At 41.0% G+C, this 26,825-nt stretch overlaps 1 protein-coding gene across 4 annotated transcripts in view; it reads right to left on the bottom strand.

Annotated features, from left to right (window-relative positions):
• The window catches only part of FGF13 (fibroblast growth factor 13), a 1,438,916-nt gene that overhangs the window by 1,036,349 nt on the left and 375,742 nt on the right, over positions 1-26,825 (bottom strand). The window lies entirely within an intron of this gene.

Raw genomic sequence — 26,825 nt, 5'->3', positions numbered from 1 at the left:
CCTGTGAATAAATGTCTTGATATTCCAATTAGATTACATTTCTGATTTTGTCATGCACCCCACAGTCATTGTTTTGAATCTTTTGAAAATGTTGTCCAAGGACAACTTAATGTATCCCCAAGTCAATATTTAAAATGATCCTTGGTGTTACAAATGACTGAATTATATTCATTCATATATATAATGGTGGTCAGTCATAATTTCGAAAAAAAAAATTTGAAAGACAATAATGTCGAAACAATAATATCAAAAAAAAAATATCGATTTTTTTTAATTAAATATTTATTTTGGGGTCCGGGAATAAAAAAAAAATGGGTAAAACAAAAAAAAAAATGTAAAAAGGGGGTTGGGGGGAACCCCCCATTTTGAAAAAAAAACGTAATTAAAAAACAATTCGACTTTTTTTTCAATATTTTTTTTTTCAATATTCTGACTTTCGAAATTTTTGTTTTCGAAATTATCACTATAAACCATACATAATGGCATTCCTCTCTATTCAAAAAATTCCACAGCCATATTGCATGTTTACATTGTTAGTCTTAGTTGTAATGTTAAGAGAATTGCCCCTTATCAAAGTGTTAACTTCTTAAATATGCTTGAAGTTGTGTCTAGTTTAAAGTATTCAGTTGTACTATGTTCGTATGGTAACCATTGCTGTCATTTTCTTCGCTAGCGTGTTGTTACTTTGAAGTAACCGCGTAACACGTACATTCGAGTAATTGTATTTAGACTATATAGAATGCGATCGCAACATTGCGCTTGGCTGTCAAGTGTAACTCAAACTTTGTACATATTTTAACGAGTATCCGAAAGCATTGATGGTCTTTTACCTGGATTCAAAGCGTTCAAAGTCTCTCGCGTCAGCTCAAAACTTGGTGTGCAAGTCTCTTGTTCTTATAACCCTTTCTACATAGCGTTGCCGAGGCAACGTTTACTGCCTAAATCCCTTGTTTGTGGCAGTTGCTGACGCATTGCATTTGCGGTCGCCATCTTTTGGGGAGTTAATACCCATGTTCTTATGCATTTCTATACAAACATTCCCAATATTATATGGAGAAGTCCGTACAGCAAATGTGTAATAGTTATACAATTATACCCAATTATCTCCTTTATTTACCTCCATGTCCATACATAAAATATGACCTTCATATGTGCATATTATATTACAATAATAAGAAATGTGTATATTAGCTGTAATGGATATAGGGATTATTAGGAACAACACTTTTTGCTCTCTATTACAAGCTTGTAGGCTGATCAGTTAATTTGGAATACAAAACATGCAATAATCTCAGTATTAAACAGTTTAGATAGATAATACATCATTAATAATCAAAGCAATATGAATAGACAATTTAAAGAAAGGACACGATCTCATTGCCCGAGTTTAAACCTGTCACTATACTGTTGAGTTTACAAATGATTCTTGCTCTGCCTGGCGTAGTGCCTTTTCTGTGTTTCCACCTCTTTTTCTTAATTGCACATGTTGCAGTCCAATAAATTTGAAGTTAGACTTCTTCTCTATTTGATGTGTTTCCAGCCAGTGCATGGCTAGGGTTAATCGTGGGTCCTAGCTCCCTATCTTAGCCAAATGTTCCCTTACTCAAATTTGCAATTCTCGAATAGTACTACCTATGTATATCTTATTGCATACACATAGGAGACCATACACTACATACTTTGTCCAGCAGTTAATTACTTGTTTGCTTTGAATCTCCTTACCATTGTGGTCCTTATAAGATTCATTTGGTTCATTTTCAAACTTACACATAGTGCAATTGCCACATTTTCGGAAGCCTTTGCTGTGTGGTTAGGACCATGTCATCTTTTTTAGATCTTTCTCATCCAGTAGAAGTGATTGACTTAGTTTATTTTTAAGTGTTCCTGATTTTTTGAAAATAACTTTTGGTTTATCTCCCACATGGTCTCTAATATGTTCATCTAGTTTCAAGAGGTGCCAGTGTTTGTTCCATATCTTATTGATCTTTAGCTATTCGTTGCTGAATTTTGTCACAAAGCCCATTTGCCATTGTAGGTCAGAGTCCTTATTTTACTACTACTTGGAGTTAATGTTTGGTCCTGGGTCCAATATTTTTGTAAAATATCCAGAATCAACTTGTTAGCTAACACATAAGACAACCCATTGGATAAATATACATTTGGACACAGATGCCCTAAATCCGAAGCTAATCAGAATGTCAAGAAGGACATCATGGGTGGGGAAGTCCCTGAAGCAATTTGAAAGGGTATTGTATTGTTTCCTTTTCTAGCCGTCAAACAGCTCATCACATTTTAAAATCTAATTTAGTGAGATAAAGGCAAAAATCTTCATTGTGCATATTAGCATGGTCTTGTTTTTACCCACCAGAGGCTGGTGTGCCCCATGGTCGACAAGATGACACTCAGCATCTCCTAGCCCTGAAGGTAGCAATGGGCAGAGCAGACCAACTAGCCCTATTATATCATTGTGAACAACAAATGGAGGCAGTATTTTGGATATTTATTCCTACAAGGGCTATTTGCCCAGAAGTGCTCATCTTGAATCGTTTTGATTGTTTAAGCACCTTGGAGGAAACAGATTGACTAAAGTGTAGTCAGTCGCCCGGAATGGTTGAATCGGTCTCAGAGGTGGAAGATGAGATTATGTAGGATAGGCACCCTCTGAAACATGTCCCCTCTTTCGAGCAGGCAGTATCCTTGGTAGTTGACACCCGAGATAGTTATATTGTTCAATAATTTTCTTGGAATATAGCAGGGGCTTGGACTACAGTTGAAATGCAAAGTATAAGATATATAATGCAGAAATGTGATTTTATTTCTCTCCCGGAGACTTGGACTCAAGATAATTTGATTAAAAGATGGTTTTAAATCATTTCAAATTCCATACTAAATAATACTATGGACAGATGTTTGAGGGATGGTCATTTTTGTAAAGTCCCACTAATAATGTCACCCTATTGTATTAGATGTTTTTATTGGCTGTTTGCAAGTAGTAAAGGTCACCTACATATTAATATGCAAGTTATATTGGTGAACCTTTATAATAGCCCACATAAATCAAATAAGGGGAACTGTTTGACTGAATTTAAATAACCTTTTGACAACATGCTCTGTGATTTTGATAGGGTTCACACATGGTGCTCTTGGCAGGGGATTTTTAATGTAAAATTTAGAAATTGACCCCAACTGATTTGTTGAATAATACAGAGGACCTCTTGCCGGGAGTTCCCGAGCCAGAGATGATGGATCTCAGAATGTGTGGGGATGTGCTTAGCTTAACATCTTGGTTGCATGAATGGGGTTTGATATCAACTAACGATCGTACTAAGGGTGATAGAGTAGAGAAAATTACATTTAGGGCCTCTCAGGATGGTACCACAATTCATTATTGTTGTTTCCCAATCCATATTTGGAATAGGATTAAGGAGTTTCACATACTATAGGATGTGTTAAGTGATGTGTTAAGTGATCACCATCTATTAGTATTGGAGTAAGTGAATAGCAGGGTGGAAGGGAACAAGGCCATTCCACATCTTGGCCTCAATGCTCTGAAAGGTACCAAACTCTCGATAAAATGGTGACCTCAGAATAAAGATGAATTCCTACATAAGTTCTAATTTAACACTTTACCCTTACTTATTGATATGATAGAGAAGTTAGTTGACTCTCATGCGGTTACTAATATTTTAGATGAATTTGATTTCTTGTGTAGTAGGTTGACTGCGGAATGTCAGATGGAGGTCACCAAGATAGTTCCCAAGAAACAGGTCTGTTGTTTGATGGTCGTAATAAGGCAAAAGAATCTCTGCCTGACTTGTTAAAAAGAAAACATGTGAATAGAAACTTTATACGGATAGCAAGAGCTAACTATAAGCAGATAGTTGACCATTGAAAGAGTTACGCAGATAGAATAGCATGGAATGATTTGGTGGTGGCTGCTAAGACTAATGACACCAAGACGTCCTCGTACCTAGAATCTCTGGGCACCACATAAATGATTGGGCAATGGGTTAGAAACCAATGTCGCAGATGGAAATTGGATTTTCCATTTTGAAGGTATGAACAACCCTTCTGAGGTTGGAATGGGTGCTGAGAACATTGGCCCTTCTGATGCACAAGAGACCTTTGAAATGTCCCAACGAAGAGAGGAAGTGCTATTGGTTTAATATTCAGTCTTAGAAGTAGCAGATGCAATTACCAATCAGAAATGTGGCTGCTCCTGGGCCCAGATAGTATTCCAGCAGACTTATTTAGAGAACATGAATGAGCAATTTCCTGTATCCTGGGGAAAAGCAAATATCCACCCAATTTATAAAAAAGGCACACAAGATATTTCGGGTGTGCACCTGCAGAAGTGACCTCAGTGTGCTGACTGCTGTCCTGCTGGATGGTCTGCTTCCCTGTTAATCTGTGCCTTGTTTCCATCGTGAACCAAACCAAGAATTAAGAACATTTCTCTTACTTTTTGGATTACCTGGTAGGTATTTAGTTACCCACCTATGAACTCTTAGTCACTCTGTATTCATTTATATACTGAATATACTTGGTTTCTCTTTTTATTTCTAGCCCCGCCCCTAATCACAAGATCACCATAAATTTGGCTGAGCGTGCGTGCACCTGAACGAGTGCCCCTGCATGACTGCCCTCAGAGTGCTGACTGCTGGTCTGCAGGGTTGAAGTCTTGCAGTCCGGGGCACTCTCCATACTTAGGGTTTACTTTTTTCTTTTTTTCTTTTCAATTCCTACATAGCGTGTTTCACATTCTCTTTCGCTCCTAGCCCTGAGTGGGTTTGCGAAGCACATGATTTCTAATCTTTGCAAAGCAGTGTATGCCCATTTAACGGCTAACTATGGCATGCCTCGTCCCCCGTTGGCAGGTCCACTAAAGCAGGCTGAACGCACGCTAACAAACACAATGTCTCATGTCCTGTCACCTTCACTGAAAAATATTTCTAATACAGACATAAGAGTTTCCTAGCCTTCAGCCAAGACCTTGCAAGGATCCTTGAACAGGAAACTTCCCTGAAAACAAATCTGGCAGCGGCTATAGCGCCGTTCCCAGCCGGTAGTCAACCAGATACTGTCATGATTAGCACTCAGCAGCTTTCGGATCTTACAATGCAGGCGTTTGCTACACTGTCGGCTTTAGAGTCGGATATCAAAACTTTCCATACTCCGACATTTAACTCTGATGTCTCTGAGAAAATGCAGCCTTCTGCTATCATTCACAACATAGACACATCATGTATCCCACCCCTTTACTCTCAGAATGTGCAACGTGACGAGTTGCATTCCGCGCCTTTTAGTCACCCTTCTGATTTGCCCGCTCTGGCCTTAATTAGCCAGTCGAAGGTGAATCATTAATGTCACATGCAATGAGCACAGTTCGGACACTTTTGCCCAGACAAAAGAAATAGACCAAAAGACAAGGCTCTCAACCTCGCCTAATCTCTATACTAGTATTGAACCTGTAACAAATGTGTCTAGGTTGGAATCAGAGTCCTCATTGGTAGCTTCATTCATGCAACTAAACCCAAGACCATCCTTTGGTTTTCCACCAACCTCAAATTTAGCTTTGGATTCAGCTCTTACAGCTATCAATGTGAGCATTTTCTCATTAGTTAAATTGTGCAAGATTCTTGATCACAAAGCGACAATGCATGCAGCTGCTGTTCAATCTGTAATAGCCAAAGTCGATTGGCTTGCCTGCAATGTAATACCAAAAATTGTCAAGTATTGAACAATATGGACTCAATGGAAAACAAATATCAGAAACTGTGATGCTGGAAATGCATCGGAGGGACAGGGCCTCTGTATCCTTGTCCTTTATTGCCTTTTATCGTGTGTTATGCCGTGTTTTCTGTGCAGGAGTTCATGTGGGACTCCTGGAGGTGCAGCTCTCTTTTGGTTTGATCTACAGACCCATGGCATACCCTTATGGCAACCACGGGTGGAGGTACAACCCAGTGCCCCTAGTGTATGTTTCTGGGCACCTGTGTGTGGCCCACAGAGCAGGGTATGGGCTGGTGGCAGCTCCATGCTGAATTTGACAGGTGCTGTGAGTATCCTCCATTTTGGGATACCCAGGCCCTGCCATTGGAATCAGTTGATTCCTGATAGGAAACAAGATGGCCCCTCTGGCCTCTTTCTTTCTATTTCATGTTACTTTGTTTTCCCAAAGTCTTGGGAAGCCCTAACTCTGTCCCTTCCCCCTGACCGGCTGTTGGGTGGAAGTTCCATATATGGTGCTGTTGTGAAGTCCAGGCCACTGGCTGGAGCCTCCCAGTGACTGTATGTTGTGGGTACACCCTGTGGGTGGGACCTGGGTGAATGGAGTGTGTGACCAATATGCACTTTTTGTTGTGGATGTCTGGTTTCTGGTGTATGACACAATGACTGAGAAAGCCCTGCCCAAAACTGGTATGAATGCAGTGTGTAGTGTTGAATGGCTGGGTATTTGTCCCAATACACATTCCTTGTTGTGAGTGTCTGAGAGGGAGGAGTATGACCTGAATGCACTGTATGCCTGATTGGCTGACTGACTGCATGAATGCCCTTCTGTATGATTGGCTGATGAGTGTGACCCAGCAGTGTGGATGAGAGACAGAATAGTATAACTGGGGACCTCTCACCACTGGAAAGTGTTCAGAAACTGAAGAGAAACTGGAGTTGAAACTGAAGCTTAACCTTGAAGCCCTGGTGGAAGATAAGTCTTGCTGTTGCTCTACTTCATCAATTTGAAAGCTGCTGTGTCTCCAAGGACTGACCCAGAGAAGACCTGGTAAGGCGCCCTCTTCCCGAGCTATGAGGGACCATCGTGCACCAAGCTCCCTGGTAGGCAGACCTACGACAGGCTGCCGACCGGGGACGGGGACTGCCACGGAATCCCAAATGGAAGCGCCCGGACTGTTGTCCACCACCGTCGATGACCGCTGTCGCCGACCGGAGCCGCCGTGCTCCCTTTGCCTAAGAACTTTCGATTCACGGACATGCTCATCCTGCACTGCGGCCCGCCTTATCCCGCCAGAGAAGGCCAGGCCATCGACACACCGAGGAGCATCCGCCGGTGGGTTTCCCGCCACCCAAAGACCACAGAGATGCTGACGACTGGACACCCTTGCTGGGCGACGTTCTTCAAACTCTTTGCGGTCCAGAACTATCGACATCGAAGTGCCTCGCACGCCTCTTACTTGCAGGACGCTTACGCTTCCCTGTCGACAAGCACTGCTAGGAACGAAGCTGCCACTTCACCGCCGTCATTCACTGTGTTCATCGCCGGACGTTCGACGATCCGTGGTTCCTAAAGGCAGTGCACTCAAGAAGGGCCGTCGATTTCCCGACGAGGAACTCTATAACATCAGGTACTTTGGGTTGCTGAACTATTGGAAATATTCTTGTGAACAATATATGGACTGGGCTTGTGATATATCTTTATTCTACAGGTTGCACAGGTGGGGGGATCACCACATGGAACTCTGTCTAACGGTAGAGGCCAGTATTCTGCCTATTGTTCTCATCATCTTGCTTTCCTCCTATATCTATTGTTGGTTTCCTTTACAAACTGATTTGTGTGACATTTAACCGTACAGTTGATGCACTTTAATGGGATCTGATAGTAATAGTGGTACCACGTAGAACTGTATATTTGCCACTGTAGATAACCAAGCACAAAGTGAGTTATCGTGATATTGTACATAACCTTCAAAATTAATTATATAAAGAGTGTGTTTTAACGAATACAGTGTGTGGACATTCCTTTGTGGGTGCTTGGGACTACACTGTACTTAAGAACCAGACTGCGTTATCTCCTGAGAAGCTAGGCCTTGATTGCTCGTCCATTGCTACCACAATAGAGAATCTTGTCTGGGGTCCTCTGTGCCTCTCCTCTACCATATAGAGAGCAGAAGTACAGACACCCCCTCCAGTCTTTACAGAAACGAAGACGGAGTTCAATGTGATCATCATCGGATCAATCCCTGAACATGTGAATTTAATGACCCAACCCCCAAGTATCCCTGTTTCAGAAAAGCTCGACTTAGCTCATGAAATATCCAAAGTAATTGAAATTTCTCCAAGTGCGACCCCATTGTATGACGTCTTTTGGTGCAAACACTGCGCCAGAAAAAATAAAAGGAAAAAAAAATCCCTTCGGATGAATGAACCTAAAAAGAAAAAAAAAATGTGAATAACCAGAAAGGAAAAAATGTCAAACAAAAAACCAAAAAGAAATTTGGATAATTTATCGACTCCTTTGACTAAGGCGCCCCTGTCCCCGGTGAGCTTTTCACAAAAAATCCCCAGGTGAGCGCAAAATCTGCCAATCAATCATCTGCTGCTCCCCCTCCATCTTTAAGTCTGCCATGAATCCAAGGTAAGACACTTGATGCTAATGATAATATGAATATTGATAATGATTGCATGCCTAACAGCATTCACGAACATGGTGAATTTTTAATTGATAATGCGGAACTGATGAATTTATCTGTTTATTCAACCCACACATTGCCAGTGACAGAGTGTGCACCAGAGTTTGCACTGTCAGCAATTTGCATCACATAAGCCCAGACAAACAGATAGCGATCTAGATTACTCTAGATTTAAAACACTAGAGCAGAAACGAGAAACCTCACTAAAAAATTAACTGCTCTATGTGAAACCAGCACAGAAAGGCACTTCATTTATGTTAACCACACGGTTAAGAAAATCCTCCCGGCCGAAATGCAATAAAAGCTAACTTCCTTCGAAGAACAGGCCACTGTCTCACATTATTGTGTTTTTTCTTTCAAATTACAGTACACATCACAGACACCTTCTTGGTAAACACTCTTGGACTGTAAGTGATTTCAATCTGGCGCACACCCAAGTCTCACCCAGCATGTAGTGTGCAACTGAAACCCTTATTGATTTTATCTATAAATTCAATATTCTGAACAATAAACGACTCATATCACACCCTTCTCCTGAGACCCCCTGACCCCGGTCACACTGAACCAGGAATCAGGCTAGTTTGCAAAGGTAAATATTTATTTATGTATTTAACATTTAATCACAATATATTTGAATAGGTAAACAACAATCACCAATGGGGTGACAGAACACTGAATAATATCTTTAATACACTATGAATCAAGGAATGAGCACAAAAACAACTGCAGCATAGAAAAGAATACTTTTGTGTTGGTTTGGACAGATGGCACTATGGTTAGAGGTGCCCCCTGCAACACTCCTCAACCCCGAATAGGCAATTAAATAGATGTGAGGAGAGAGCAGGTATTCAGGAATAGCACAAATCAAACAGAATATCAGTTCCACCTTCCCCCTTCAAACACAAGAGAAAAACGGAATTGACTTTTCAGCTGTCAAAATGGCTTTGATATGGTCTTTGGAATTGACTGAGCAAAAACACCAAATGTGGTCAAAAATACTTAAATTATTATATGTTCCTATGGGAGCCACCTTGAACAGTTGCACACAGTCACAAACAATGATTTAGTCCAAAGAAAGCATTTAAAATCTCAAAGTCAAAGTAAGAAACAATTTAAAGCTATTTCACACGTGTAAAACCTTTCAAATTTTAAAATTGCAGCAAACTTTTCCTTGCACGAATTTTGCTATAACAGGAGAATGTTGTGTTGTCTAGATAGCTGTGGATGTAAGGTACAAGTAGGAGTTGAAATTGTGTTTCTATCATAAAAACTGAGGGAGTTATAGATGTTTTAGTAAAGGTTGTTTTTGTAAAATATACAATGAAATTTGAATGGAATGGAAAACAGAGATTCGGGTTTAGAAATGACAGATGTTCTGCCTATGAATACTCACAGAATCATTTATTAAATTGGACTGTCAGTTCTGGTCAGGGATTGGGCAGTTCCACCGGCAAACAGGAACCTCTGGAGGGATTTTGGTCAGCGGCGCGGTTCCGGTCAAGTTGGGGCTGCACCTCAAACTGGATTTGGAAGTGCCCCTTCTGGTGACTGGACGCGGTAGATTGCCAGATACAAGTTTTCAATGGGCAAGCCTAATGGTAGCCAGCCAAGCTGAATTAAAATTAAATCCCTTCCAGTTTGGGATTTTTGCAATTGGGTCAGGCTAGCAATAATTTTGCAATGCTAGAGTCTGGATTCTGCAATGAAGGCTGGATCTCTCAAAGAATTCTGGAGTCAGCTACAAAATGAAAAGTTCTGGAATAAGGTGCTGCATGGACATCTGGATGGGTTCTAGAAGCAGGGTGTTCTGGAAGCAATGTGTAGAGCAGAGTAGCGTAGAGTTAAGTAGAGTGTAGAACTTCCATGTGTGGTGCCCTTCCTATATTTATCCATTATACATTTTATGGCATGGGCAGAACTTCAGAACACACCTCCCTATCTGTGAGTGGATACAGGCGTGCACTTCATTTTGGTTGGCAGCATAAACAGGGCTATCATCTTATGACAGAATTTGGGAACACCCACCTGGACTTTTACTCAAAACATACTTTTGCACAAATGTACATTTGTTCCATTATGTACCCTCACAAAATTAGACAAATTTTTCACATTTGATGGTCTATATTTACATCCAATTTCCATCTTTGTGAGAGCTGTATTGGTCATTTTATGGATTTTCATCAATTTTACCTAGAACACTTTGGATTCATCATTTCTAATTCGATACACCTCTGGGCGCTGATCAGTGGATCATGTACATACAATTTTAAGCGTTCAACATTAATAGTTTTGCTGCAATCAGTGTTTTAGTTTATCTTTGGTTCCTCCTACCACCACTTCAACTGTCTAGCATGAATTCAGGCTTATAAGTTTGTATTTTTCACTGGTCTACTTATTTTGGCTGTCATGTTAAATGTCATAAAGTTCTTAGGCAAAAACAAGTAAAAATCCAGTCCAGGTTTTTATATTTTTCTCTTGCTTCCCAAAGTGAGCAGATGGCCAGTCCTTTGAAGTTCACAGAGAAACCTCCCCCACATCCTGCTCCTCTTGGCAGAGGCCAATTCTCAGCATGTCCTTTGTTCTTTGATTAGTCAGCAGACAAATGTCTAATGCAACTCCTTTGAGTGGCTTGCTGGGATTATGTGTGACCCATTAACAGCTATTAATCTTCCTGTTCTCAAGGAGTGTCAACAGGAGATGTCATTTTTCCCAGGTCAGGCCCTGTCAGATCAGAATTCACATGTGGATTGGCTTCAGACTGGGCTCTGTGACATTAAACTCTTTTTAGTTCACATATAAAATATAAGTACAGAGTATAAAGGATTTAACCATTTTAAAAGAATTAGACCTTCACCAACATACTTGGAATAGTGATCTTGCAACTTTTCAGGACAGAGAAATACATTTAAGCTACGTTTTACAGCCAATTTCTGTAGGCAGTTGTCAGGCTGTGATGCCTGGATCCCTCTGACTGCCTTGAGGATACATGATTCCAGCACACTCTCCTTTCAATAATTCACTGGGGAAAAAAAACTGCATTTAGTGCCAAAACAGCACCTTGAAGGTTGCCCTTGATTAGGAAACTGTATTTAAGGGCATGTTAGGATTTTGGCCATTCTGTGGGCTTGTTTCCAGTGACAGATGACAGATGACAGCAGTGCTACCTGCTTTTACCCCACTTTGGCGGTGTATTTGGTAGGGCATGCAGCTCTTTTTGGTGGGTTATGAACTCCACGCAATTTTGCAAACTTAGTGCGCACAGGGGTTATTGCCTCCATTCTTGGCAATTTCCTTTTCCCATTGGCAAAAGGGTGCAATGTGGCGTAGTGGCGTGGATAAAAATACTCCACAGGACCCAAGCTCAAACCAAAATGGAGAACTCAGTACTGAATCAATGCTGGGGCCAAATTGGAATGTGGAGATATGCATCTTACAGAGCTGATTTCCCTATTGGAGAGTAGATTGGATCTGCATGGGGGGAGATCTTGAATTTCTCTTGGGGAAGATGAAGGTTGAAATCCGACAGGTCTGATGTCGTGCACAGGACAGCCTGCTTGGCTTTGGATATTGAAAATATATGGGAATAAAATTCATCTGTTTTCTCGGTCGGTGAGTCTTCATCTTTTGCCTTAATAGAGAGACCTTTCTCTACTTCTTTCAGGAGAGCTGGGGAACCAGTTTGAGAGAAGGATGGATGGGAATGAGAACAGAAGGAAGAGGAAGACGGAAGCCTTTGTAAGCAAATGAAAGTACCCATGTATCTGAGGTGATTGTCCCCCATGATTCCAGCAAGTTTGATATTGTTGATTGATAATGCTAGCTCAAAGAGATTCTAGGAGGATGTTTATTGACCAGGGAAGTGGATCCAAATAGACCTAGGAATTATTAGCAGGACCTTGGGAAGTCAATTGGTAGGTAAACAACCAAGCAACACCCACAAGCTATGTCCCTCCCTAGCTGAACTCCAGTACAATAGTTGTGGCTTATAGTTGGCGCCACCTAGTAGCCAAAACTAAAAATAATCTTTCTGAATCAAACAGGGATGTTTTCTCACTTGCAAAAGCATGTGTTTGAGTAAGTGTGGCGGCAGCAGATATTGAAATTAATCCAAACAAAAGTTTTTCAGTACGAACATAACTAAGCAGAATATGCTTGTCCAGGTAAAACAAAATTGTCTAGATAAAAAGAGAATATGTTTGTTGAACCGAGGTGAAAAGCATATTCTTCAACACATCGAAGTGTTAAAACCGGAAACAGAGCACAGATGGTACTTGCCAGAGTGCAGAAGAAGGCTTACCCCTGACCACGACAGATGTATCACCTTCAGTGTGTATTAAATAGATTAGTCAATTGTATTTCAATGTAGGGCTCCGCCTTTAAGTATGTACATGTGTAGAAAACGCATGCATTCATCAGGACAGAATCCTAGATTATCGAGTGCAAATATGCATGAGAACGAAGAATCAAAGAGACATGTTCTATTTGACCCTTAGCAAGCATGCATGATGCCTAAATTTAGGAAAAACAAAACAATCATCACTTTTTAATGCGGTGTGTTGATGCATTAATGAGATAATAATAAGATGTATGCAAAGTGTAACAACAGTGTAGTAATACTTACATACGAAGGTCATAGTATGCCTAATGAGGGATTTGCAAGTGTTAAAGAGGCTTCTAAGTTATTTTGTTCAATAAGAATTGCCTGAACATTTTACCGCAAAATGCGGGCCGCACCCATTCACCTACTATCTGCACTCCCCTTCCACCACCTTACTATATGCGGTTAAAAATACTTGATGAAAAATTTGACCCACTGCTATTCAACCAAAGTGGTGAATATCATTATAGGGGGGAATCTCATTTGATTACCTCTATTAAAAATGGTTGGGAAATCAACGAACCCGTACACAGCTCTGGGTGTGCTTCAAAAATGTGTCCAAATTGAGAAAAGTGTACACATTATATTATTATATTATATTATTTGCTCTCTATATTATGTATACACATAAAATAAATTGCAACAATTTATCGACTTTCCAGAGCAACCATGTTGTCCATTTAGCAAAGTTTTTAACAGGTTTTTAATTAGAATGACTCAACCATGACATCTCAATAATGGGTCCGTGGGCCGCTAGCCATGGCCTGCAGACATGGATAATTGTCACATTTCCTGGGGGCATGCTCAGGTGCCACCAGGCTACCAAAAGAAGCCATTTTAGCCAAGCTGCCTGATGTTGAGTTTATGAACTTGGATACAATTCACACACAGCACCAAAAGACAACTGACTTTTCCCCTTTTTTCTGTACATATTACACCCATCTTTAACAGCAGCAGCTCCCCAGTGCAAGACTAGTGTAATGCTTTGTTTGAATATATTGTTTTACTGCACTGTTCATCAAATAGGAAACAATTTTGCAAACCAATCCTAGCTCGATTTCAAATAATTTGACGTTCATTAGTAAGTCTAATACATGGTGGGGTTTGTTGGTAGACCCAACCACAAGGGGTTGCATTTTTAACATTGTCGAACCATGAGGGAATCCCTATGCACCAAATGGCTGCAGTGTTAATAGGGATGCATCCCTTGTCAAATAGTATCGTTATTCTGAGCTGAACTGTTGCTTCATTAATCTATTTTTATTGTGGCAATAAGCCACAAAACGGCGGGCCAATATTGCCCCAGGTAATGCCCCGGGGCCGTAGTTACTTAACGAAGCCCTGGGGAAATTACCGTGGGCGGTATTGGCCTGCCGTCAAGGGGCTTTTAGCCTTTAGTAACTCGGCCCGTTAGACCGGAGAACTAATAGCTTTTTTTTCTGTTCTGAAACGCTGGTGCATTTCGGAATAGAAAATGTTTTAAAAAGTCAAATAAAATGGCCGCCGGGAAAGGGAAAACATAGTGAGTTTTGCCTTTCTATGGCGGCCTTTGGGAGCGGTCGTGCTGGGAACAGAGTTCTTCCCAGCGCGTTCGCTCCTGAGAAAAGAAGTAAAAAAAGGTAAGTGGGGTTGGGAGGGTGGGGGGATAGTTTGGAGGTGATAGGGGTGGAGGAAAAAAAAAAACATACCCGAGTCCCCCGGTGGGGGATGAAGGCAGAAACCAGCCTTGGGGAAGCTCGGAGCTAGGATTGCCCCGTTTCGAGCCTCTTCATTGGCTAAGGGTCTGCCACGCCCCCCCACCGGGAACACACGCACGCATGTAGGTGTGTCCACGGGATTACACAATGGTATGGTTTGGAAACAAGCCAATCATGTTACGTGTATCCTTTGGACACACCCACGCTGGGTACTAATGCACCTTATAAGCTGATACTTTGGAAGTCCAGATTGCCTGACGCCGGACCAGAGGCAAGATTAGTTGGAAGGACCTAGGTGAAATTCCACTATGAAATGGTTGGTTCATATAGCAGTATTAACATAAGTGCCTTTGGTGGACATCTTGGACCCAGTGAAAAGTGCATAATTGCAGGACCATCCATGTTTCTGAAGGTTGAACAATCTCACTAACAACTATGGTTTGGAGATTAAAGGCAGTTTTCTATAATGTGTTTTATTTTATTGGTTAGTTTAGAAAATGCTACATTTAAGAAATTAAAACATACCAATGTATGTATTAATTACACATAGCACCATGAGAACGCTGTCAGTGCTTAGCCGGAGGTTCTATACATAACAAAATAGGTTACAATATCAGAAGATTGAATTACACCAAAGGTGTAGCCTTTCTCTTGGTCTTTAAATTCAACAAATTGTTTGAATTGCCCATAGTTGCTTCTGGCTGACACGCCATGTCAAGTGGAAGTGCGCATTTGCGCCAGCATGGTGAACTGCAGACTTCACGGAGAGCCTGTCTGATCTCCCGTGAGTCATGCTTTCTATTTTCGTTTATGGAAAATAGCAAATATAAAATGTCAAGTCAATTAGTCGGCGGTCTCTTCCATATGCCTCGCTTGATTTCAGATGAACTCCTTTGCCTGTTGAACCACCTGGGGTTACTTAGAGTACCCTGGAAGTTTGCTCCGCCTCTTCACGGAGCAGGCCGAAAGCATCCTGCGCCAGCAACCGTCCATAAAGCTGCCCATGGACCTCATGAAATAGATGACACTGCCAGCTCAAAGAGTACATCAGAAAGCCGAGTCAAGCTTTCTCGGAGACTCAGCAAAGAAAACATTCTCTATTTTTCAAAGGAACTCCTTTATGCATTTTGAGGTGCTCCGTGCAATTCTTCTAAGCAACAAGAAGCACGCGCTGTTCCTCATTAGGGAGCCAGTGCTTTATAATGAAGTTCGGAGTACATCCTTAGGGCTCCTGTGCTTGTAACACGATGGTCACTAATGCAATTGTAAGCATCAGCTAATGGTCTGGCCAGTAATACAGGCCCAGGAATAGTGCTGTTTATTGTACTTTATAATTAGCTTCCACTAAAACAGCTTCAGATGATCCGATTAGATAATCAGAGTTAGTATTGCAATGTTATGGTGTAAGGATTTGTACCATGCACCAGGGCCGTTTCCATGGTCTCCATGGGCTAATGTCATTAGCATTTGAAAACATTCAAACAAACAACACGGCTCTTTATTTTGATATTTGTTTGTTCGAAAATGTCAGGGAAACAATCACCCGAATATCACTCTGGGTTGCAATGTGGGACATTACTGCTTTTTTTCTTAGCTGTAATGCTACATGAAATACAACGGTCATTCACAAGGTCCGACATGCGTTTCAGAACCCAGCAGGTGTTCTTAAATAAAGCTGCCACTCTTCGCCGCGGCCTCTCCCGAAGCAGTGAAGTTAGGGAAAACAAGGTCATCTTAGCTGTGAAGCACACGGAAGATAAGTGGCTGGATGCAGGATGTCGATAGCTGGGATTCTCATATTGGCTTCCGCCCGGTTTTCTTTTTTGCTAATTATACGCGACTTCCTTTCTGCGCCCGTTATACAACCATCTCCCCTCTTTAACTACATTGAAATGTCCTGTTAGTATCCAGATGTACTGTGTACCCTATTTGGCAGTGTAAGCAAAGACAAAGGGGAGGGCCATTGTGGTTAATTTGCGATTACTTGCTTCCCTCTGTTTCTGCTTCCCTCGAACTGTTGTTATTTCAATTTTTTCTGGCTTGTTTGACCTCTGATGCACAACACCTTTTGGAGGTTATAGTGCAGAACAGACAGTCTTGCACATAAGTGCCATAACAGCCTCTGATACACCCTAAAAACTACTCTCAAGAAAGATTATGTACAGAGTAAAAATACCCAAAGCTAAACATAGGAAAATGACTTTTAGGAGCCTGCGCCCTGCTACTACCTACACAGCTGGATGGGTAATTTCGGCTCATTTGCACCAGCAGGGCCGTAGCACAGGAAGGAGGTCTAATATTCTTACAGCCTGAAGTGAAGATAAAATGGAAGGTAACACCGCTCTTCATTTGCATGGATTACGAGGCACAAAAGTATACAAACTGATACCCTTTTGAGGGATAAACTAGAGTGTTTTCAAACTTCAAATATATCCAAATTGGGAATGGGGATCATTTTTGTACTCCCTAAATAATTGCTTTACTCTCACTTTCAAAAACGAGTGAGTAAAATACCCACACTTCAAAATATTATTTGAGGCCTTGATTACAGAGTTTGGGATGAAAGGCGAGGGCACCACGGGGAGTCCAACTAGTGCTGCTGGACTCAGTGGGTAAATGCAGCTGGGGGAAGAAGGGTAAAGACAGTACTGTTAGGCTGGTGTGGGTTGCGGAAATAACGTATTCATATAGTCTGCAAGGAGCTCCATGCAGAATGTCTGTCTTTGGAAGGGCTTTGGAAGCGTTCTGATACTGTCCATGCTACAGTGCTGGCTCTTTGGCTGACTGGCCTTCACCGATTGTTGCCATGGACAATGCCACAGATCTCCTGCCAACAATGATGCAGTGAATGGGGAGAGGTACTATGTCCAGGGATCATGCCATGGACAGAGCCACAAGAAATCTGGAGGAGGGTTAAAACAACAGTCAAATGCAGAATCTGATGCCGGCCTGATCCATTACACATGCAAGTGGTTGAGTTCCTTTCTTCAATTGTAAAATGTCTCACACACAATAGAGAAAGGGAAGTGATTCCATGAATGCGTGTGGTAAAAGGCATGGGAACTCCGGTGTCAAGGTGCAATATTTCTCATGCAAGAACTGCAGGGCAGGAACCCATAGAAAACATGGTGCAGTGGGCATTCAAATCCTAATAGATGACTAATAATGTATGCTATATTTCTGTAAGCTTGATCAGGGTTCGCAAAAATGACTCTTGGATATAAAGTACACCTTTTAGAATGGAAAGAATAGTGGCACAGGGAAATGCAAACTGACCTTTCCATGCAGTTAATTGAAATATGATATGATAGGTTATTTATCAGGTGCTTAATACCCAGAGGTTTCTAAGCGTTGAATTATAAAATATGACGCAGGAACATGAATATCAGATTGATGCAACCAAGAATGTTCTTCGGATTGTATTGGATGCTGAAAATTGAACATGTCAAAATCTCAATGTAAAAATTTAAAGCAAGAAGTTACAACCATAGACATCTTCATAGAATATATGAGAAAACCACCAAAAGGAAAAGAGTGGAACTACTGGTCAATAAGAGTGCTCTCTCTACTACTAATCATTTCAATAAAATCAGACGTATCACTACCTACACTTCCAATACCAAAGACATGACAAATACTTAAGAAAAATTGGCATATTCTCAAATTGGACACAGACATTTCAGGACTCCTAGATGACGAAGCAAACATTACCTTCAGAAAGGTAAAAAGCCTACAGGATAGTCACTCAAATTTCACCAGCCAAAAATCTAAACCAGGCTTATCATAATTATTAAATCTGAAGCCTCTTAAGAGCAATTTTAAGTGTGGAAACTGCAAGAGTTGCATTTACTCAGAAAATGGCAAACAGGATATAAATTTACCGAATGACACCACACAGAAAGTTAATGACTTCCTGAATTGCAACACAAACTTGGTAGTATATGCAGTCAAATGCCCATGCTCAAAACTCAATGTACTACCAGAGCACTGAAAATACACCTTAGAGCAATCATCAAATAAGATATATGAAACCCCTTGGGGTATCACCATTCAATGGATCACAAAGGCGAACCAAAGAATAATATAACATTCTATGGAATAGAAAAAATCAACAACCCCCGCCCCCCTAAGAAGAGGAAATGTGGAAAAGAAAAATCTAAGATCCAGGGAAGCCTATTGAATATGTACTCTGGTCACTTGCCATAGTGGTCTAAATGTGGATACTGAGATGTTTCATCTTATATAAACTATCTCTAATCAAAACAATGAGACTGTTCAGCCCAAGCAAGTATTGTGTGCAATAAGTGCTTCTAAAAAAGAATTGTGCAACTGTTTCTTTTATTTATGAATGTACCATTGCTTATCACCTTTGAAATCTGTTCTAAAATATAATCCTAGTGTAATAAAAAATTACCAACGTTCTCAACTCTAGTGGTACAACAGTAAGCTTACTGAATATTGGACTATAAGCCATACCAGGATCTATATTTATATTTTCATTTAACATAGCTTATATGTAATTTAGTACCCATTCAAGATGGAGGACTAGTGACCACACGATAACAAAAGACACGTGATCACAACTCCACACAGCTGTAACCAAACAGGTCATATATCAGTTTATAGTAGGCTTATATGCCAAAACCAATGAAGACTTCCAAAAAAGTACATTTTTTAAAAGAATAAGGAGAATAACCTTTTCGTTGCCGTAATAGACAAAAACATTCTTTCCCTATTCAATATGGCGGACTCGCGATCACGTGACGATTGGTCACCTGTATCACGAGTCTACTACACTCGAAACTCATAGCCGAGTAAACAGTGAACGCAGCTTATCATGCGGCAACGCTGCTCTTTTCAGAACAAGACCAGCGCAGCAACACTATAGGTAAGCGGATGCTGCAACTTCACACATAGAGCCTCTTTTATCAAAGAGAGCTTACTAATGTGACTTCTATATGCTGGAAAAGCAAGCTAGCCTCTGTGATCACCTGTTCTCTGTTTCCATCAGGATCACTTAAAGTTGAGCTACACACGCAGGACGAGAAGCGAGCGTCAAACAGCATAAACCTGAATTTCAATACTAAGCTAAATTGTTATTCAACGTTTAAAGCACAACAGTGAATAAAACATAACCAGATGTCTGTCTTTGCCAGTCCACAACTCAACCATTACTTTGTAATAATGAAACTATATATGTTAGCACACTTAAGACAAGTGAAAAGATATTGATCAATTTGCATCTTTTTGTTTTATACTTTGTAGCCATTTTGAAAACAAGCCAAACCTTAGGCTTATTTCTCCTGAATAACCATCATTAACAACAGACAGGGAAACATGTGTTGAGGTTTAAAAATGTATGTTCATAACATTTATGACAAAAAAGCACTCTGTTTAAAGAAGGCATTATTAATTTGTTAAATCTCTATGGGAATGTATTGCACAAAACAAAGGAATACGTTTCAAGACTAAAAGTATAAAACACAAGTGACATTAGGCTCATGTTTGGCGCAAGATAAAAGATTTCTACTTTTTCTTTTTGCTAGCCACAAAAGCAAAGAAATCTATTATAGTAAAATAATATTGTTCCATAACAGGATGAGCAAAGTAGAGTGAGATGCTGGCAAAGTATGCACTTGTGAACAATAAATAGTACAGTACTAAAACCTAAAGATGCAAAATTGCAACAGCCTCTTCAGAAGTAAATCATTTCATAATGAGAAAAGAACTGGCCACATGCACACACGTTCTTTCTTTGGGCGAAGGGGGATGAGGGGGTAGGTATGGCAACCAGGCATAAAGAAGTAATATCTAAAAGGGAACACAAAAAATGAAAGACAAACATGATATGGGGAGGTAGAAATAACACAATATAGATAAGTAAACGTTTGAAAACGTGTTTCCAAATGAAGACAACATATCTAACTTCTATCAAGCACACAGTGAACTAGAAACTCTGCATAAGCTCGGTTGTCTTTACCCTCTAGAAAATATGATCTTACAGAAGCAAGGATTGACTTGAATAAATACATGTGCCATTGAGAGTGAAGACATGTTTTATGAAATCTCTTCCATAAGCTTCTGTTTTAATTGAGTAAACAAGGATAGCTGATTTAGACAATCTTAAAATGATGCGACAACTAATGAATGATGATATGGAAGTAGTGGGGGAAAATACATGTGAATGCCTTCTTCAGCTACAGAACTGACTGCAGGGGGGAATTAGTCTGAAAATACACATATTGAAAAAGGGAAGGGAATTGGTACAGTTGAAGAAACTAGTGACTGAAGACTTCAGAAAACTGTAGGTGAACAAGATATTTGGAAAATAGGTCTATGGCACATGCAAATCCAATTAAATCATGTAATACATGACAATAGATATTCATCAAGCACTCATGACGACTGGATTTCAGTTCTACAATAGAGGCTCTTCAGTTCCATGTTTAATTTCCACCATTTGAAAAAGGCACGAGTTAAATGATGATCATTTTATAGGTGCTTAACCAGTAAACGGGCCAGAATAAGAAAACAACTGTTAGTGTTAGTGATGTTGGATGTTATCCTCGGAAAGGACATAATGAATTCCCCTGTACTCGGTCCCATGCCTCATTTAAAAAATGTCACTCCATCAAAACATAAGAGTGCAAACAGAAATCATCAATAAATTAATAAATAGTAAAGAAGATCCATCAAACAACCGGTATATACATTTAAACACACAAACAAATCCTTTCTGAAGTATACAACCAACAGAAACAGTTTACAGCTACAGGAGTACTTCCAAGGTTGTCATTTTCAAACTACCCATTATTAATGTTACAGGCTTCAAATACTTCTCTCTTCGTTTTCATGGTTAATCTAAAAATAAAGTGCTACTATAACAATGATGCCAGATAAATTAGAATGCCGAGCTCTTATACAACAATGTTTTAAGTAAAACTTGAGAGAAATACGACAGAACAAGAATATGAGCATTGTGGTAGGTCGGAAGAAAGACAGACAAGGATTTGCCATTTCAAGAGGTGCTTATTATAAATAATGAGAAAATGCCTGACTTTCCCTACTCTAATGGTCTTCCTACATAACACAACTAAACTAGGGTGTGTGTCGTCAGTTCTGATGTCCAAAGTAAAAGTCTGTCCTCCGTCCAAATCTAATTTTCACTGACCCTACCACTTATCCTAAATAACTAAAGACCAGGAGAATTACTCCCTTCTCCTGAGATTGCTTTGCAGCAAGTACTTCTCAGTACAGGATCTTCAAATAGCACTTAGCTATTTCTTGCTCCAGTTCATTCAATTCTCTTAGGGGACTTCTCCAAGTTACTTTGTTTATTTCTCCTCAGTTTCTCAAGGTCCTCTCTCTAGGCTCTCTGGCACTTAAATATTTTTTTACTCTGTCCCTCTCAATTGTAGTTGACAGTTCTCTTTTTCTGAAAGCAGTTTCATCAATTGTAAACCTTCTGTTTTATCGCGTATTACAATCTTTTTAGTTCTTGTCTTTGCACTGGGATCTGTGTGATGTACCCAGTCTCACTCCTTTCATGATTTTTCAAATCACCAGGACGAGTAGGCTGAGTTCCTAAAGATTCTCACTCTTCTGTGGTGTTAGTAAACGATTCCAGGGACTACATCGGGGGATAATGGCCCGGCAGCCCTAGTTGAAGGCCAGAGTAAAGCAAGGGCATTTAACAAGGCTACCAGAATGTTATCCCCCAGTGTAACCTGTGGAATGGGTTAGTAACACCATTAGAACCCTGAGTTACCAAAGTGGTAACCCAGAATACTGATAGTAGGGTCTTTTCTATGAATGAACGCAACACCTTGCAGCATCCCATTCATTCTTAGAAACAACAGTTCCAAGATGGCCACCATGGAAATGAAAGGCAGGGCTCCTTACCGAGCCCCTCTTCAATTTTGGTTGCAGCTGGCAAAGCATGACGGAGAGAAGCAGTGGCAGGGCAAGCCACCACCACAATCGGGTAGGTCGGGCAGGGGATTGGGGTTGGGAATATGACCAAAAAAAAGGAAAGGAGGGTGGGGCGGTCCAGGGAGGGGGAGACATCCTGTGCCTTCCTTGGAAGGCAGGCTGAGATCAGCGGTTTCAGCCTGCGATCTGCGGAACTTGATTGGATTGTTACTCTTCTTAGGATTTACCATTCACTGGGATGATTAGGCTGAATCCCTGAATGATTCCCACTCTTATGATTTAACCATTCGCTGGAATGAATAGGCTGACTCCAATTATTATATTTGCTTTTCTTACTATGACTAATATGATTGCACCTCTTGATATCTGTGCCTTGTACATCGGGTCTCCCGCTCTCCCCATTATCTGAAATGCAATAGGGTTGTGTCACCGGGTCACACTCACCTTGGGAGTCTCTCCGTGGTTCATCAGGATGGCTGTCATGCTCGCTCCTCTTTTTCTGACATGCTTTGGTGTCATCCTCTCTGTGTGGTTTCAGCATTGGAAGGGGTTTTCACTCCTGCTACCCAGCCACCACCAGTGACCCCAAGGAACTGGGTGGTGGCTAGTGAAGTAAGGAAGAGGAAGAAGGTCCCCAGCATAGGAAGAGTTCAGAGAAACCCCACAGTGGAGAGAACACACAGAAGCCCCAAAGTGGGGACAACAAAGAGAAGCTTGAAGTGAGGAGAGTACAGCAGAGTGGGGAGAGAGCAATGAAGCCCCAGAGCGGGGGGGGGGAGGGGAGCAAGAGGCAAACCCCTGAATGGGGCAAGTATAGAGAAATCTCAGAGTGGACAGAGGAAAAGAGACTAAACCTGGTGTGAGGAAAGAACCGAGGGCAAAGACTGAAACAAACTGAGTTATAGGGAGAAACCCAAGAAACTCCAGAGTGGCAAGAGAGAAAGAACAGAGCCCCAAAGTGAAGAAAGAAGGAAGAAACCACAGGGCAGGGAGTGGGCAGGAAAGGAAGAGACTGAACATATACAAACTGCACATTTGGGACTGCAGCAATAGGCAAGTGGCCTCTAGTAAAAAGATAGAAGGGGGAGGATTAGAAACCAGCCGACGTCTCTTTATTCTGCCATTGGCCAAAAGTATGTTTTAGTTATATTTGTGTTTTCCTTTTAAGATGTAGGGAGAGATACTAGGTTTGGACCAGGGAGTTAATTCATATACAAAATCCTGACTAGCACCCTTTTCAGACTAGGACTTAAAGTGTTAGGCTTAGGAAAATATTAGGTATTTTTACATGGAATATAGAAAAGAAAAAGAGTTCAGATAACCTTCCTCCTTGTCAGTCTCTTGATGCTGACCTAGCACATATTATATTGTCCTAATATGTGTTACTGTGGGATGAATTAACCCACTTTTTGCTCTGCTATGCTGCAGCATTGTGTTCCGATGGTGCCAGAAACATCCCAATGGTCGCAAAACCCTTGTGCGTCCCAAAACCTCTGAAAATCACGCTTTGCAAAACACAAAAAGAGGGCTGCCCAATCGGCCATGCATGTTGTCAGTGGTGGAACAGAGATCTCACTCCTGGAATATGTCACTGGGCTCCGCCACATGTGAAGGAAAAGCAGTGCTTTGCTGAAGAAACCCCAAAATCTTACTTTAAATCCTCTTTTCTTTGTTGCTGAAACTTCAGAATGTCAGTACAAAACACCCTCAAACATCCAAAATTCTTGCTGGGTGCTACAATTCACTTAGTATCAGAACTAATTGTGAACATACAATGTCTGGAAAAGCTGAAAGCATCAAGGGATTTCCACAGCAAAAGTGGCCTGTTTGTGGATCTGTCAAAATCTGGGTGCAGTACCCTCGGCCACCTGAATGACAGCTGTCAGGGTGCTGCCTGAGTAAACTTTAAACATGTATAAATTGAAATCAAATGTTTGCAATCTAAGAGGCCTGTACTGATGGTAACCTATGTTGTAATTGTTTTGATCCCATGGTTTAAAATCTTGAATCAGACTTCTAGCTGCTATTTTGAAATCACAAGTTTGTTTTAAGCTAAGGAAAAATGCAACAGAATTAACAATTAAAATAAAGCTTGGCTAAAGCTACCAAACTGGAATAAAATCTTTCCTCATAGAGGCAAGGCCTCCCCCTCCAGCTCCGTCCACCAGGAAATCACACCAAAGCGATAATTATAGGGTTGGGGAAGAACCTGGTCTGGAGTGGGGAAGGAAACCATGAACAGCTGCAAAGCAGGAAATGCTAGGCGAGAGGACAGTCGTAAAATGGCCTCTGCCAAGAGAACAGGGAGGAGATGCTTGTGGACTGAAGGGAGAGAAAAAGAGGTGGACCCAAACAGCCACCTGTGGCTGAACATTCACAAAGAACAGTTTGTTTAAATACATATAACTTGCCACTTAAAATTGTCAAAAACACAAAAGTAACAGAATTGTAAATCTAAATTTTGGCTGCACATTTCAAGAGGCGGCAAAAATCGGGTGACTTAATTTGGAAGGAAACGGCAGAAAATGTGATTTTACCCCAAATGTATTTCTGCTAGAAGTATGAAACTTTATACACTTATGCCCATGTTATACGTGCACACTTGTAGAAATTTGCTGATAAATTGGACATTGTGTTCCAGATAAAAAGGGCAACATTCTGTGAAAAGCAGACACAAGATCTCACAGCTACGGGTTTGGAGGAGTAGCTGCTGTACAAAATATGTAATCTGTATATGTGGTCATTATAGAGGTTGCACATGTGTAAATATGTATTGGGTCAAAAGTAGATTTTGTGTTCAAGAGGCTAGGGTTGGACTCTAAGCCTCATAAACCCACACCATAAAGGTGACCCACTGTTTTCTCTTCCTATCAAGGCAGATAGGAGATTCTGACCAATCCCTGTCAAAGGGGTGAGCTTAGGCTAAAGCAGCACACACACCCCATTTATCATAGCATAGAGACAGCAGAGGGCAGAAAAAGACAGATTCACCCACTATCCGAATGCTCGCAGAGCACCCTGATGCAGAACTTTCCATCTTCCTTGCCCCAGACTCCAGAAACTTGGCAAAGCAGAACTCATTGAATAGCTGAACCACTTTCAACTAGGCCTCAATTTCCAGAACCAGAAGCAACCCCATAAACCTAAGGGGAAGCATCATACTACAGCCGGGCTGTGCTGTACTGCTTGCCTGCTGAAATAATTATCATCAGAACCAAAAAGGGAAGATCCAATCCAGTCCTGTGCCATGCGGTGACCAGAGAAGGGCAGATCCAATCCAGTCCTGTGCCCTGCTGTGACTAGAGCACCTTGCCGATTGCAGATCCAATCCGATGTGCCCAGCTGTCTGTCCCAGAACCAGATTCCCTTCCCTGAACAGAATCTTGACGGACCAGAATCCTGATGGTTCTGTTTAAAAACATATCTAGTGAGTATCTATAGATAGAACTGTGTCACAAGCGTATGTACCTTGTCTAGTTAATCCCTATCTTAAACCCATCCTATCTTATATTCAGAACCGATATTGTTAGGAGTATTTTTGAATTGTGTAAAATCTCTATCTTATCCCTCCTATTTTCCTCCTGTATTAGTATTGTTAAAACTATCTTTGCGCTCATATTTTTCATCTGAAGAAGGCAAGCTCCTCGGCAGGCAGTAACCCTGATCAAGTGGCTGTGTTCCTGTGTGGTATTTGTTTATCGATAGTCATCCTCTAGTGTTAGAAATCCCATTTGTCATTTTAAAAGTGCATTCACGTTTTCCATTCTTGCACCTATCTCGAAAAAATGACCTCCACTAAAATGTCTCTAACTTCCTTTTGTGCTAGAAACAAAATTTTGCTAACATCCACAGCTTTCCATCGCACCCAAAACCGCATCCAAAATCCATATAGTTTTCCCATTATCGAGATTATCGCGCATTGAAAAGTTGGCCGCACATTTCGTTTTTGGGAAATTCTGACACGTGTGGAACAGCTTTTGATTGCTCCCAACTTGAATTTTAGCATTTCAAATTGTTTCTTGATATGGAATCATTGTTTGTGTGTAACCATCCAGAGTGGCTCCCATAAGAATTGATAGCAATTTCAGCAATTTTGATCATATTAGTGTTTTTGCCCAATCCATGCTCAAGATAACTTTAAAAGCCATACAGACAGCCTGACAGTCAATCGTGTTTTCGCTTGTGTTTGCTGAGGGAAAGTGGGATTGTTATTTTGTTTGAATTCCGCCATTCCTGAATACCTGCTCTCTCCTCCTATCTCTTTACATTGCCTATTGGGGGGATGAGGGGTGTGCAGGGAGAACCTATAACCACGGTGCTATTTGATCTGAACACACACACAAACGTATTATTTCTGTGCTGAATTGTTTTGCTCACTATTACTCCTTGTGA

The sequence above is a fragment of the Ambystoma mexicanum genome, chromosome 5p (genome assembly GCF_040938575.1).
Source record: "Ambystoma mexicanum isolate Mex_15411 chromosome 5p, UKY_AmexF1_1, whole genome shotgun sequence".
NCBI lineage: Eukaryota > Metazoa > Chordata > Amphibia > Caudata > Ambystomatidae > Ambystoma > Ambystoma mexicanum.
The sequence above is the reverse complement of the archived record's forward strand: the minus strand, read 5'-3'. Positions and strand labels throughout refer to the sequence as shown.